The sequence below is a fragment of the Lissotriton helveticus genome, chromosome 3_1 (assembly GCF_964261635.1).
Source record: "Lissotriton helveticus chromosome 3_1, aLisHel1.1, whole genome shotgun sequence".
Lineage (NCBI taxonomy): Eukaryota > Metazoa > Chordata > Amphibia > Caudata > Salamandridae > Lissotriton > Lissotriton helveticus.
In genome coordinates this window covers 1,153,458,257-1,153,472,897 of record NC_136061.1, presented here as the reverse complement: position 1 = coordinate 1,153,472,897, position 14,641 = coordinate 1,153,458,257, and positions in this window count along the sequence as shown.

Below are 14,641 nucleotides of genomic sequence, written 5' to 3'. Positions count from 1 at the left end.
GCCCTGATGGACAACGGAGAAACAGCGGCCCTCATCCTCCTAGACCTCTCCGCGGCATTCGACACTGTCGGCCACCGCACACTAGTGCAGCGCCTCAGCAACGTCGGAATCCAGGAGAAGGCACTGGAGTGGATCATCTCCTTCCTCGACGGAAGAACACAGAGAGTCCGCCTACCACCGTACAAGTCAGAGGCCATCGAAGTCATCTGCGGCGTCCCGCAAGGATCCTCGCTGAGCCCCACCCTCTTCAACGTCTACATGAGCCCCCTCGCGGCCATCGCACGCCAACACAACCTCAACATCATCTCCTACGCTGACGACACCCAGCTGATCCTCTCCCTGACCAACGACCCCGCCACCGCCAGAGCCAACCTTCACGAAGGGATGAAAGACGTAGCCGAGTGGATGACGACCAGCCGCCTGAAACTGAACTCAGACAAGATGGAATTCCTCATCCTGGGCTCCTCGCCCTCCGCCTGGGACGACTCCTGGTGGCCCCCCGCCCTGGGCACCGCACCCAAACCGACAGACCACGCACGCAACCTGGGCTTCATCCTGGACTCCTCCCTCTCCATGACCAGACAAGTAAACGCCGTCTCCTCGTCGTGCTTCAACATCCTGCGCATGCTACGGAAGATCTTCCGGTGGATCCCCACCGAGACCAGGAAGACGGTCACCCAGGCCCTCGTCACCAGCCGACTGGACTACGGCAACGCCCTCTACGCCGGAACCACCGCCAAGCTCCAGAAGAGACTCCAGCGGATCCAGAACACCTCAGCCAGACTCATCCTCGACATCCCCCGACACAGCCACATCTCCGGACATCTGAGAGACCTGCATTGGCTCCCCGTCAACAAAAGAATCACCTTCCGTCTCCTCACCCACGCACACAAAGCCCTACACGATCAAGGCCCGAGCTACCTCAACAACCGCATCAACTTCTACGCTCCCAAACGCCATCTCCGATCAGCCAGTCACGCCCTCGCCGCCGTCCCCCGCATCCGAAGAACGACAACAGGAGGAAGGTCCTTCTCCTACCTGGCCGCCAAGACCTGGAACTCCCGACCGACCGACTTGCGCCTGACCCAAGACCACCTCTCCTTCAGGAAGAAGCTCAAGACCTGGCTGTTCGAGCTGTAGCAGCACCCCCCCCCCCCCCCCAAGCGCCTTGAGACCCTCCGGGTAAGTAGTGCGCTCTACAAATGTCTTGATTGATTGATTGAATGCAAGCCTGATACATGTTAAAAGACCTACTTAAATGGATGGCATAACCAGTGCTGCAATCCCACTAGTAGCATTTAATTTACAGGCCCTGGGCACATGTAGTGCACTTTACTAGGACTTAAGTAAATTAAATATGCCAAGTGGGTATGAGGCAATATTACAATGTGTTCAGGGAAGAACACGAGCACTTTAGCACTGGTTAGCAGTGGTAAAGAGTGCAGAGTCCTACAGCCAAAAATACCAAATTCAGCAAAAATGAGAGGAGAAAGGCAAAACGTTTGGTGCTGACCGTGCGGAAAGGGTATATTACAACACCACCCTATTGCCAAACAGGCATACCCTGTCACAGGGAAGGTGCATCAGATTGGATTAGAAGTCTCATGAGTAGAAGTTGAATGTCCGTAGCCAGGCATGGCAGCGAATGGAAATGGGAGTCCCTGTGGTATGGGTGACGGAGCCAGCTGTGTTGATCCGAGATTTAATGATGTTGCAATAGGCATTTTGACTGCCAGTGATGACGTCTTGAAAATCCTCCTTCATGTCCAATGCACTGTATAGCAGCATCACTTAGGCCCTGTCCCATAATGTGGTGTGGCTTGCAAGTAGTCACCACTTATAGATTCACCTCCTTCAGTTGACATCTCTTTCTTGTGGTGCCCACTGTCACACTTTCTCTGCTAACACGTGAATGTGATGTATGTGCATCTTCGATAGGCACTGTCCCTTGTAATCTGTAAAGTTAGTTCCAGGGTTGCTCATGTAGAACACAATGTCATTGTTTTCTTTCTTTTAGTGCTCGGTTGGAGACACTATTTTAGCTAGACAAAACGAACAAGCTTATCTGCGCCTGGGCCACAGTTGATGAGAACAGCGTTATACTATATAAACAGCATGTGAGCTGGATCTCTTTGAGAGGAGCATTTCCATGCTGGGAATTATCACAGAACTGCTGATGACTGTGACTGAGATGCAGCCCTGCTGCCTTCGACCTCCATCCTGCTAATGAAGAAAACCTGTGCATTGCGACCGGCTTCCTGACACCTAAGACCAAGATATTGAAGTAAGACTATCCCAACTGATCTGGCAGAATAATGCTATCACTATACTCTCTTAGTATAGTGTAGGTACAGATAGGAGTAGGCAAACGATAGCAACAATTAACATGGTTGAATTGTTCATCCTGTTTACCAATGTTGATTACAGTAACATGAATCATCCTTCTAATCATCGCAGATCATGCTTTTTATGCAAAAATACAATCATTTCAATAAATGTTTGAAAACGCGCTGTTGTAACTTTCTTGAGTCTACCTTGGGTGTGCAAGAGTAACAAACAAAAGGGTTACATCTGTTTCAACAGATTCCTTAGGAATCAGAGTGTCATATTCAAGATTGCCAACAACATATGTTACTCTGATTGGTTTAGGCATTAGATGTGGTACTGTGAGCTAGTTGTAAACCCACCAACACTCACTGATGACTTATATGGACTTTATACTCTGAAGTTCATATTGGTCTAATACACAGTACTGCTATATTTGTAGGAACTGTATAACAATAAAGCCTCGGTATAACAAGCAAGAAGGTAGTTAGCATTTAAGGATTTTAGAGCCACACTTCCTGCTGAGAAAGCTTTCCTGCTCCAAACCTCCAGCCTTTTAGACTCCCTGTGTGACAGCACAGTAGGGAAAGCACCACCTAATTGCATACTGGAGCAAGAAGCTTGAATAACCAGGCTCTCTGATGATGGGTGCATGGAGAGGAATGGCAGGTCGCCTGAACGGTAGCAGTGGTCCAGAAGTCGGTCTACTGCTGTTGTACATGAGGGCTTCTCCCAAGCAACCAGGTCAGGTGTCAATAATGCCTCATTTAAGGACAGCGAGGGTTCTGCTGTGACTGATAAAAGCAAGATGATCTCAGTAAGAACGTTGGCCTTCATCTCTGCTGAAGGGAGCTGCAAATCCGAACCTCCACAGCCTTTAGCAATATTTTATGGAAGGACACCACCTCAGGAGTTGGGGGCTCAGTCGGGAATTCCATGGCCAGCTCTGTGGAGGTATCTAGACCACTTGATAGGTAGCACGCTGTTACTCACAAGGAGCATTCCAGAGTTATATATTTTATACAGTCTCATTGGATTAATAGATTAAGAGAGTGAGGTATAGAGGCAAAGGCCCTTGCGGAGGTCAATCCGGAACTGGGACCAAAGGAGGAACAGGGCTGAGGACCCTTATGTGGCATTTCGACTTACTTCAACTCTGATTGCGAAGGTCCTGTGGGAGTCACAGAGCATCTGGGAGACTAAGTGCTTCTACACTTTTTTATGGTGCTTTCACTGCTTGGTGGAGGAGGAAGATGGATAGCGTGAACGCTTCCGATGTGGCAGTCATCCTTCTCCCTTTCCAAGAAAAGAGTTTGGTATCCCTCTCTTTGATTGCCTTGGGGTTCATGTGAGGCATGAGTAGTAAGCCTTGGAGCCATGGTCAGTCCACAAACAGACTGAGTGGGGTTTTATGATAGACATCTGGTCCTGACAGTCCTTACAGGGTTTTAAACACAATTTTTTTTGGGGGGAGGCATGGCACTGCAGAATTTTTTGTGTGAGAATTCACTTCAAAGGCACAGAAAAAAGGGAACGAAAATCGGTGCTTTATGGCCTTGGATGTGTGCCTGATATAATTTCTGGTGCCTTTTAGCTGCGACATTGTGTTTTTGAAGTTTTCTGGATCAAGTCTGATGCTTGGGGATAGTTCTACAGGTGAGTGTTATATCCCATATCTCATGCTAAACATTGATCAAACCATTGTACTGTTGCAGGGCATTCTAATGTTTGTTCTCTTGATGTCGAGTGAACACCTCACTGTGAGTAAAGAAGGGTAAGGGCCAGATTTGCAGGACCCACAATATTTGGATGTAGATTTGTATGGGGACTGCATGAGATGCAGCTCTGGTGTTTCTTACATAAGTATAGATTTTCCACATTCGCCATCATCTGCAGATTTTAACAAAAAAATTGTTCTAGCTCAAATGCATCAAAAGTTACTAATAAAGCGGCGATATGTGCTGCTGCGCATTTGAAGGCCATTTGCAAAGGTTAACCCCGGACACCTCTCCGTTAATAATTGCTGTATTTGGGTGTTGAACTAGTGCTAATTAGATGAATCCTTTACCCAGACGGTGTTAACAAGTGTAAAAATGACAAAATGGTGAAGTAATGCGTTCACAAAATATACCACATTTTCCAGTCAAATTTGGCTTTTCTTGTCACATACTTTGGTCCAACCCTGCGACAGAATCCCAGTGGCCCAGACTATAATCAAGTGCATTAGGACAGACATAGATTACCTTTGAGAAGGAATGCAAGGAGTAGTTTGTTTAACTGCAAATGCAAATTTCTCTTTTGCAGCAGAGCAAAGAGCGTCAATTCTGATGATAATAGATAGTAAGCTTGTGGATGCGGTTGTAGTGGAAAATGGTTTCAAAAGCACAATATCTTTTATAAGGTGATAACTTCCTCAAGCAGTTAGGGAAATATAATGCTACTTTCATAAACCTCTGCTAAGTTCAGAGTGCCACACAGAAAGTGCATATTTCTCAAGACTGGGAGAGAGCAAGGTTGCTTATCCGGTCATGGCCTCTTCAGGTCTCAGACCTTTAACAAGGGACAACTGATTAGAGGAAGAGGGAGATATATATATATATATATATATATATATATATATATATATATATATATATATATGCCTGGAGGTTTTCAATAAGCTTATAAAACAGCGATGGATGGAATGCTTCAATTAATCTCAGCAACTGGCAATCACTTGAACCGCATCCCAATCCATCGTTATTTTGCACACCATGCCACCTAAGTTTGGATCCAGCTATATGCAAATCAGTCTTGACCCTGCTTCAAGAGGTGCAGTCCAGCCTGAACAGCCAAGCCAGGTCCTCCCTGAACCGGAACACAAGCAACCCAAGACCGGTTTCACCCTAGTTATAGGATCACCTGGACTTGGTTCCAGTGGCACAGTGTGCACTGGACCCACATCCAGGCTGAACTGTCAAAGCCTCTGCTTCAGTCTTCATATTATCCAGTTTGTTGTCAGGATAGAACCCAAAGAGTGACATGCTGGAGAAGGAAATGTTCAAATGTAATTGCTGGGCATTAGCCCAGCAAGCTGGAGACACAACAATCTGTGCAGTGCTAGGCCATGGTGATAACCATGAACGAATGAATGAATACACATTTATATAGCGCATGGCTACCCATGGGCATCCCAGCGCTTAATGTGGCACCTATTAAACTAAGAGCAGATCAAGAGAATTTTTTTTTTTTAAACTGCTTTCTGAAATTAAGATTAGATTCCAGACGTATATGATTGGGGAGCCGGTTCCACAACATTAGCTGCATTGTATGAAAACCGTCGACCTCCAGTGTGTGATTGCTTGATCCTGGGAACTGCGGGTAAACATTTATTGTTGGATCTCAAAGTCCTATTAGGACGATAGAGTTGCACCATAGAATGAATCATTGCGGAACCTTTCCCCGAAATAGCTTTATGGGCAATGCACATTGCCTTGAATCTAATTCTTTCCTGGATAGGGAGCCAGTGCAAAATAAGCTGAACTATGTTTGGGAATGTTCAGTAATAGGCGGGCTGCACAGTTCTGAACAGTTTGCAGTCTCTTAGTGGTGCCCTGTGGTGCTCCCAGATAGACTGCATTCACATAATCCAGCCGTGAGAGTATCAGTGCCTGAACTAATAATCGTCTGGCGACAAAAGGACGAAGAGGAAGAATCTCCCTTATCATCCTAAGGAGTCCATAGCAATTGGTTGCGACTTTGCGAGCTTGTTCTTTAAAGTAAAAATTGCAGTCAAGCCAGACTCCCAAACTCTTTATCTGTTTTTTCGGAGCGGGTCGACATCAACTCTCAAATAGTATAAACCATCGACAACACTTAACACCTGGTTTGATACCAGTAGAGCTCGTTAAACACTTCCTTAGTATTCCTGCTTGTCTTTTAGGGTGTCAATTGCAAACCTTAATATACTTTCCTGAGTCATCTATCAAAGCAACCCAACAAGAAGATGGTGCCACCAGAGATTATGACTGTGGCTAATTACTTATTTAAGATCTTTTCTTTGCCCACAAAGCCTACTATAATTCATACTATCAAAACATAAAGATCTCCTTCTATCAGCCAAAGCCTCTTTTGCACTTGGGTAACCTTAACCTGGCTTCCATCCCTCGCATCATACACTAGAACCAGTGACATATGTGGCAGTAAAAGAACTGAACTAACTGCCCTTTACCTTTGTGCCAACTTTTCTAGCTTCCATCTTTTCAAGAAATAAATTAAAACCAGGATTTTTTCAAAACAATATAGGATCCTGCTGAGGTGGCTTTAATTTCAAGATCAGTCGTGATAAGGCTGTCTTGCTTGTTTTTGGCATAAAAATGTTTCCATTTCAATTTTAATGTGCCTGGATACTAACGGTAGAAGTGGTCTGGCTGGGACTGGAGCTACAAAGTCTCAAATCACAGTAGCTTTGATTTGTGAGCTAGAGTTTGATTGTGCCTCTCACAAAGTTATCATGTAAGGTTGATTACTAGTGTGAGAAAAATGGATTATTAGTTGCGGTGATTGTGAGACTTCTCCAAGTAATAATGTCACTATTCCGTACAATGTCCAGTTAGGTTTCTTCAAATCAAAACTTAGCTCAGCCCTGGGTAGCTGTGACAAAGAGCAGTCAGGCTTAAATCAAAGGAAGAAAATGTGAAGCATTTATCAGTACCAAAACAATCAATATGTAAGAAGCAAAACTCAACACTTTAATAACCCTACTCCAATTTATAAAAAGAGTCTATGGGCCGGATGTAGGTAAATCTGATTTACCTACTCTTAAATACCGAATTTTACCGATTCGGTATTTAAGAGTAGGTAAATTAGAAGGGGTCAGATTTAGGTAATTCAAATTTCTGAATTACCGAATCTGTAAAAATCGGTATTTACCGATTCGGTAAATACCCAATCGGTAATGCCCATGGATTCCTATGGGCATTGAAGCCCATAGGAATCAATGGGCATTACCGATTCGGTATTTACCGAATCGGTAAATACCGAATCCTGCAAGGGTGCAGGGGGTGTCACTTTGACACCCTCTAGCACCCCAAGTACAGGCTTGTGTGCCATGTGGCACACATACATGCCCTAAGGGCATGTCTGTGTGTGACATGGCACAGGTGTGAATGCACACATGTGCATGCACACCTGGATTCGGTATTTTACCACCCAATTGGATTGGGTGGTAAAATACAGATTCTTAAAGCCCTGTGGCACTCTGACATGTGCCAGCTACATCTGCATTTACAGAATCGGTATTTTACCGAATCGGTAAAATACTGATTCTGTAAATGCATGCCCTACATCTGAAAACCCTAATACCGGTCGGAAACTGCCAAAATCGGCCGTTTCCGACCGGTATTAGGGCTCCTACATATGGCCCCTAATCTTTATATTTTTAAGAAGACACCAAAAATCTGATGAAGGGATCCAGAGTTATGATCTTTACAAGCTTTTTTATAAATCCCTGCAATTCACTCCAAAAAGTTTTGAAAATCACTGCTTTTCATTCTTAGCGGTAGTCTATGAGCCTCAAACACGAAGGTCCAGGTGAAAGTCAAATATTCAGGTTGACTGCAATGGAGCACGGGTCGGATTAAAGCGATGGGTTTGTCCCGGTCAAGATTTTATCTTCGCGCTTAGAAACATTTCTAGCTCTTTGTCTCAACGAGGGGCTTGTCGTCAGGGTCCTCTGCAGCTTGAGTCCAGTTTTTGGTTTGATGTCTGCGGACATTCGAAGTCCTGCGGTCTTGTGAAAGCCTTGGTTCTCGATGGCTTTGGAGGCTACATATGAACCGGCAAGCAACAGTAGTAGCTCTGTGGGGAGAAAGAGTACACTATAGCATCAGCCAAGGGTCCAGGACGTGGGGGCACCTCTTGGGGTCTAGGACTCGTTTTTATACACTAAACCAGCAGAGTCCAGTGCAAGTCCAGTGGTAACTGGTCAGCTGGGTACTGTGCAGGGCTTTTTTTTTTAGCTTTTGTATGCCTGAAGCTTAACAGGAGGCTAGCCAACTAGCCCTTGTGGTCCACTCACTGGTACAAGTGGGAGCAGGTCAGCCTTTACTGGTCTCTCGCCACAGGTTCAATAGCAGACGCAGCCCTTCTCTTTCAGAAGCCCGGTCTTGGTTCAGCGGGTGTAGTCCTTTTTGGCGCACCCTTTCTTTCTGAGGTCCACAGGTTCAGCAAGTGTAGTCCTTTTTCTGTTCTTTTTTAGCCCAGCAGTATTCTGAGGCGGAAAGTTTATGGGTAGGCAGGGCTCCCTAACCAATGGGGTCAAAATTCCCCTAGGGCACCCCTACACACTCTTACATCATTTCCTGTGGGGTGATACAAAACAATCCCACAGTGAATCAACCCAAATCCAAAATATTGGGACCTTTCTTCCCTGGGGCAGAGATAAGAACACATCCCTGAGGTGTGCCCAGTATAATGAGCCACCCCTCCTGGAGAACCGATTCTGCAGCGGGCTTACCCACTCTGGAAGAGTTACAAGGCGGTCTACTGACACAAAGTAGCAGGTAAGCTAAGGTGTGACTTATATTTTCTTATCAGAGGCGGCAGCCCCTTTGAATCTGGGCCATCTGTGGTCCCAGACCACTGGCCATCCTGTCAGGAGCAGGTCACACCTTCCACTAGCAGGCTTTTGTACCCCTTTCCTCAGAGGTATTCACACCTCCTGGCAGCTGGGCATCAGGCTGTCTCAGGTGACAACTGCTGTAGTGAATCAGAAATGGCTAGGAAGTGGTGACTTTCTAATGTCATGTTTATTTTAAAAGTTACTTTAAATTCGACTTCAGCAATAAGTTAGATTTAATATAACAATGTCATACCTTGAAGTACTATTTTTGGGGTCCATAATGGAAGTTAGCACTTAGCGGTTGGGCTACTGTAACCCTATGTTGTGCAATGGGACTACCCAACTTGCTACAGTGAAAACAACAATTTTGAGTTATAACAGTCAAGACATGTAAAGCATAAAAGAGAGATGCCCTTTATAACATTTAGCACCCTGCCTTCTGGGGTACTAAGGCCTTCCCTAGGAATGACATAAATATTTAAAAAGTAAAGTTTGGACTTGGCAAAAGAGTTTATTTTGCCACGCAGGGTTGGCAGTTTAAAAGCTGCCCGGCAAGGCTGCATTTACAGACCTAGAGCCATGTTTTCACTTTGTCACATCAGAGGTGGCTCAATTAAGTGCTGCAGTCCACTAGTGACAATTAACTTACTAGACCTGGGTACACTTTGTGCCACACACCAGGGACTTTTAAGTAAATCCAATATGCCAATCTGGGATTAGCCAATTGCATATACACTTTGAGTGGTCAGAATACATGCATTGGGGCATGGTCAGCAGGGCCCAGTACACTTTGGAGCTGAAACGTTGAGAAAAACAGCAGCATCAGACCACAAATTTGGGGGTAATCATGCAAAAAGAGGCATTTTCTTACAACTAGCATTATCCTTGATTGAGACAGTGTAGGTGTCGCAGGTGAATAGGTTTTCACCACGCTGGAATTGTATCTATGCATGGTGAAGTGCATTGAGATGAGTTATATTCCTGTCTAGGAGTACTCACTCTCTTTGGCCGATGAGCCAAGTGTGTGGTATCCTGCCCTCCTCCAGCCTATGTCATTGTAAGGAACCCTCACAGGCTCCCTGGTGTTCTATGCTTTGTGGAACACCACCTGTGAAGGGTTCTAAGAAAAGAATGTATTGTTTTGAATAGAGAGAGGGGCTGGAGAGCTGGAGGAAGAAGGCTGAGGAGTATGATCCATCGTAAATAAAGAAGATTACTTTTATGCATCAGCTGTGTTCTGCCCATCTTTACAATGGCGATGAGGATGGGATTAACACTCTGAAAGTAAGAGTACTGTCCTTAAAATGTTGTCAGGTTCACTTGAACGAGATGGGGTGCACTCTGTTGTTCGAGTCAGCACCCAACAAGGAGTGCAGCCTTAGTTTGGTGTTTTGCCTCCCCTTTGGGAACATGACCTCAAGACATGTTCTCTGGGTGAGGGGTGCCTTTCTATAATTTTAGAGATTTTGGAAGAATTTGAATTTCTGAAATCTCTCTCAGAAGTATTAGTGGCACAATCTGTGATAGGTCTGATGTAAGGTTTGTGATGAGGAAGAACTGACTCCCTATCCAGGAACACCTGGAGAATCCTATCTGAAACAGGGGAAGGAGTGAGTCAGCCTTGCTGGAGGAGCCAATTGTCAGTGTGGGTAGGAGCTTTGAGGGTGGCAACAAGATGTAAAGTCTGTCTAGCAGACTCCTGAGAATGTGACTAGCATGCTCCTGGCTCGGAGCCTGTCACCATATCTGAAGAGGAGGATCTGCAGCACTGCCAAAGTCTGCATTAGTGGATCCACCTACCCAGATCTGCCACTGATGCCCACTTGCCAAACTGTGCCCAAGAAGACTCCTATCTTGTAACCTGTGACAACTGTCCCGAGTCTGTGCCGCTGAAGAAGCGACTACATCCAAGCCCGTAACAGTGCTAGCGTGGGCCCAAGCAGACTTTGCAGTGCCTAGCCTCATGACAGTTGCTCTATGTGGGCATGCATGGACTATGCCTCTGCAAGTGAAGCTGTTGCCTCGATGCACTACACCCCTCTGTACCCGAGTAAATGTGTGGCTGGCCAAGGAAACGACCAGAATTGCCCATAATTGGTCTATTTTGAAGCGCCTTGAAGCAGCTCAACTGTCTCCACCTGGTAGAGGGACCGAAAGCGGACACTATTGCCACCTTGACGCTTGGAGGCCCAACAAGCTGACTGCTGACTCATCAGTCATCGGCATAGAGGAAACCTTGAGTCCAGGAGGGCCCAGCTTGTGGTAGATGTGTGCGCCCAAGGGAGGCCGACTGAAGACACACACTCTTGTGCCACCCCAGGATTAGAATTTATTGCATATTAAAGTATTCTGTTTCTTAAAGATAAGCCCTGAGCTGGACACAATTCAGTTATTACATTGTTGGATGTCAGTTGAGTGTTGAGACTGTTACATACTCACATTAAGTTCCCTAAGAATCCTCGAACTGCTCATCATTGCACCCACTGGGAGTCAAGTACTGCTGGAATTGTACTTGGCCCAATTTGCACACCCACAGTAGGACGGATGCTGGAACATCAGAGGCAAACAATGCCAACTCTCATGGCTGTTACCCAGTAGCCCCTTTGTGCCCTATGGTACAAGAATGGGGTCTGACAGACATCATAGTATGTATCAGTTAGGAATCTTGATGCAAAGCCTTCTTCATGAAGGTTCTTCATGCCAGTCTTCAATTGTGAGACTGTTACCGGAATGCTTCTCCTCAAAGTTGATGGAAAGTAATCGGATTGGTGAAACTGTATGTAGCTGCTCTTTGCTTTCCCCCTGTGGGGATGCAAAGATGGGTTATGGTGTATATACCACTGCCCTCATAGTCTAGCACAACTCTGATCTTAAACCCTTTCTGCAGGTACCCACCTGCTCAGGTGCCATCTTAATCCTTGACGGTTTCTCAACATTCTCTTTGGCCAACCCCCACTGTGCACGGCTGGAAGCCATACAAGCAACAGTCTGGCTGGCCATGACTGGTTGGACAAAGGAAACTGTTGCATGTAGAATATAATTATTTTTTCAAACAAATATTCACAAATTCTTTTTTTTTTAAGTGAGGGTATGGTTCCAACTCATTAAGACATGGTAAAAGAATACCTTAGCAGTTAACTTAAAAAGCCACAGTTAAAGTGGAGTTATGATTACAAATTAAAAGCAAAAAAAAACAATGAAATGTACAGGTTATGGTTAAAACCACAATTCACACCTTTCAAAAAAATAAAAAGTAAACCATAACTATAATGCGCTGTAACAAAAGCTAACCATAGCTTCACTTTATAATCGAGTGTGTGTTTTGCGACAGAAAATTCCTTGCATGATGATGGATGTGTAACCCTGTCCTGAGGGCCCTCCAACCGCAATGATGTCTGAATCCCTGGTGTTCATTGTTGTTGTCATGGGAAGACACGGATCATGCGTGTGCTGCATTATATGGGCCTGTCTCATGGATAGTGGTCTTTTTGGACAAAGAGCAGCGCTACCCTCATAGTAGTGAAAAGCTACTATCTTTGCCAGGAGTTAAGCGGCACAAGCGTGGCGGTAGCATCCTGTGCAGTGATCAATAGAAATCAACAGGCCGTTTTACCTGTGTCACTGGAGTGAGGCCTACAGGCTCACTCCTGTAGAGTTCTGCTGCATTGTGCTTTACTCACCCTTGGCCTACATCAGGTTAATATATAGTGATGTGCAGGGCGTGTGTGTTATATTGATGTGCAGAGTGTATGTGTGCCTGTGAATGGTGCAAAATATAGATGATGTACTGCAGTGAAAAGAGTGTGTTATACACAAGTGCTGAGAGTATGTGGAAGTACAGCACATAGAAGATTTTAGGTTCCATTTTGGGGGACCAAGGGATGACTGGAGGAACATAAGAAGGTATAAGAATTCCTCCGATAGATTTGTGGAGTATTGCATTGCTGTGAGCTGTTTGGGACATGCTGGAGGAAAGGAGAGCCAGGTGCTTCAGAGAGAGGTGACTGGAAAAAGGCCTGGGCACATCTCAGGAAGGAGACAAGGCTGATAGGAAAAGAGTAGGACTGAGGTAACCTTTTGATACACCTCACTGAGGTGGACATCCAGGTGTGAATGTATCACCTCCATGGCTTGCATTGTGGGTCTATTGGATTTGCAGTCACTCCTGCTGTGACAGACTGCTTTCTGGAGGAGGAAAGGCAGGGCAGAGGAGAGAGCACATAAAAGGAAGCGGACCCCCAACATAAACTTCAAACACTCAAACTCTAAATTACATCTGGTGTCTGGAAATGAGACTTTAAAAAGGGGAACTCAAGACCCCCAAAATTGCCAAAAGTCAAGTAGAAAGTTGGGTTTGCAAGGCAGAGAAGCTCTGCAGGACTTCTGCCTGTGGCCAGGACTGGAGGCTAAGGCCTGCCAGTCTCCCAGTTAGGTGAATAGGCTTCACCCAGGTAATCTAAGACCACCTGCCTTTGACGCCTGGGGGACCATTGCCTAGCTGCTTGCCAAGACCAGTGTTCCCTCTGAGGAAGAGGAGCTTGCTGGAGAAAGCAAGGTCCAGTGGGAGATCCTGGAGACTGGATCTCTGAAGTGAGGTGTGAGCAGACGTCTTCTGCATGGATTGTGTCGTAGTCCCTGTGCAGAGGGAAGTGTGCAAACTCATATGCCGGGTGAGTCCACCATGACGATTGCTGCTGTGCCGATTGGGTCGTAGCCCGTGTGGGGAGTGAGGATGGTGATCCCTTATGCCAGTAGGTGGTCACAGGGAAAAAGACAAGGAGCATAATCTGTTTGACACTGTTGTCAGGAAGAAGAGGCCGCCGTGGTAACACCTGCGGGCCTGAGCCTGGACGGTGAATCTGCACCAGAAGAGTCAAGTCCCCCTGACCTGTGGGGAGGATCCAAGGAAACTAACTGCCGTTGGATGAGTGTAGAGGACACAGCCGCTGTCACCCCAGGACTGTATGTGGGGAACTCAAGGACATCCTGCAGGGCCAAGTGTGCAATACTTGCTGGAGACAGCTGCTACAGGATCAATGCCCGTTGAGGGGGGGGGGGGGCGCTCTCAGGAACTTCAGTCAGGCAGGTCCTGCTGGTGCAGGCAAGAGTGCTCAACTGGCTGGAAGACACCAGGGAGAGCTTGCCTGCCTTACAGCACTTCGGCAATGGAATACTCTTGACTTTAATTGGAGTCAGAGTGGGACTCCTGCGTCTTGGACAACTAGTAGGGCTTAACCTGAAAGCTGCCTATAGTGAATGGGGAATAACGACTAGCGTGAGAGGGCAGTGGGACCCATAAACCCTCCTATTGAAAGACTAGAGCTCTGACCTCAGGGGACTGTGAGTATTGTTTGTGAATGCCATATGTATTTTACTTTGTACTGGTATATAAATACTCCTTTTTGAATAAAAAGAAAGTATTAGACTGGTCATCGATTTATTGAAGGTATTTTCAGATGTGTGACTGCGTTCATCCGCAGGGTCTACCTACCCCCGGCCCCCCGAGATGCCTTAGATTGCTCAGTCCGCGCTACCACTGACAGTTAAGTGCTAAAGGGGTACTTGAGCCAGTTGCTCAGGAACCATAGAAGGTCGTGTCCTGGGGCATCTGAAGCAACAGGCTTGAATCCTTTAAAGATACTTGCTCTTGTAAAAGTTCTTTGGGATCCCGCAAATAGGTGGGACTATTTAGTATTCAACAAAAATCCCATGAAG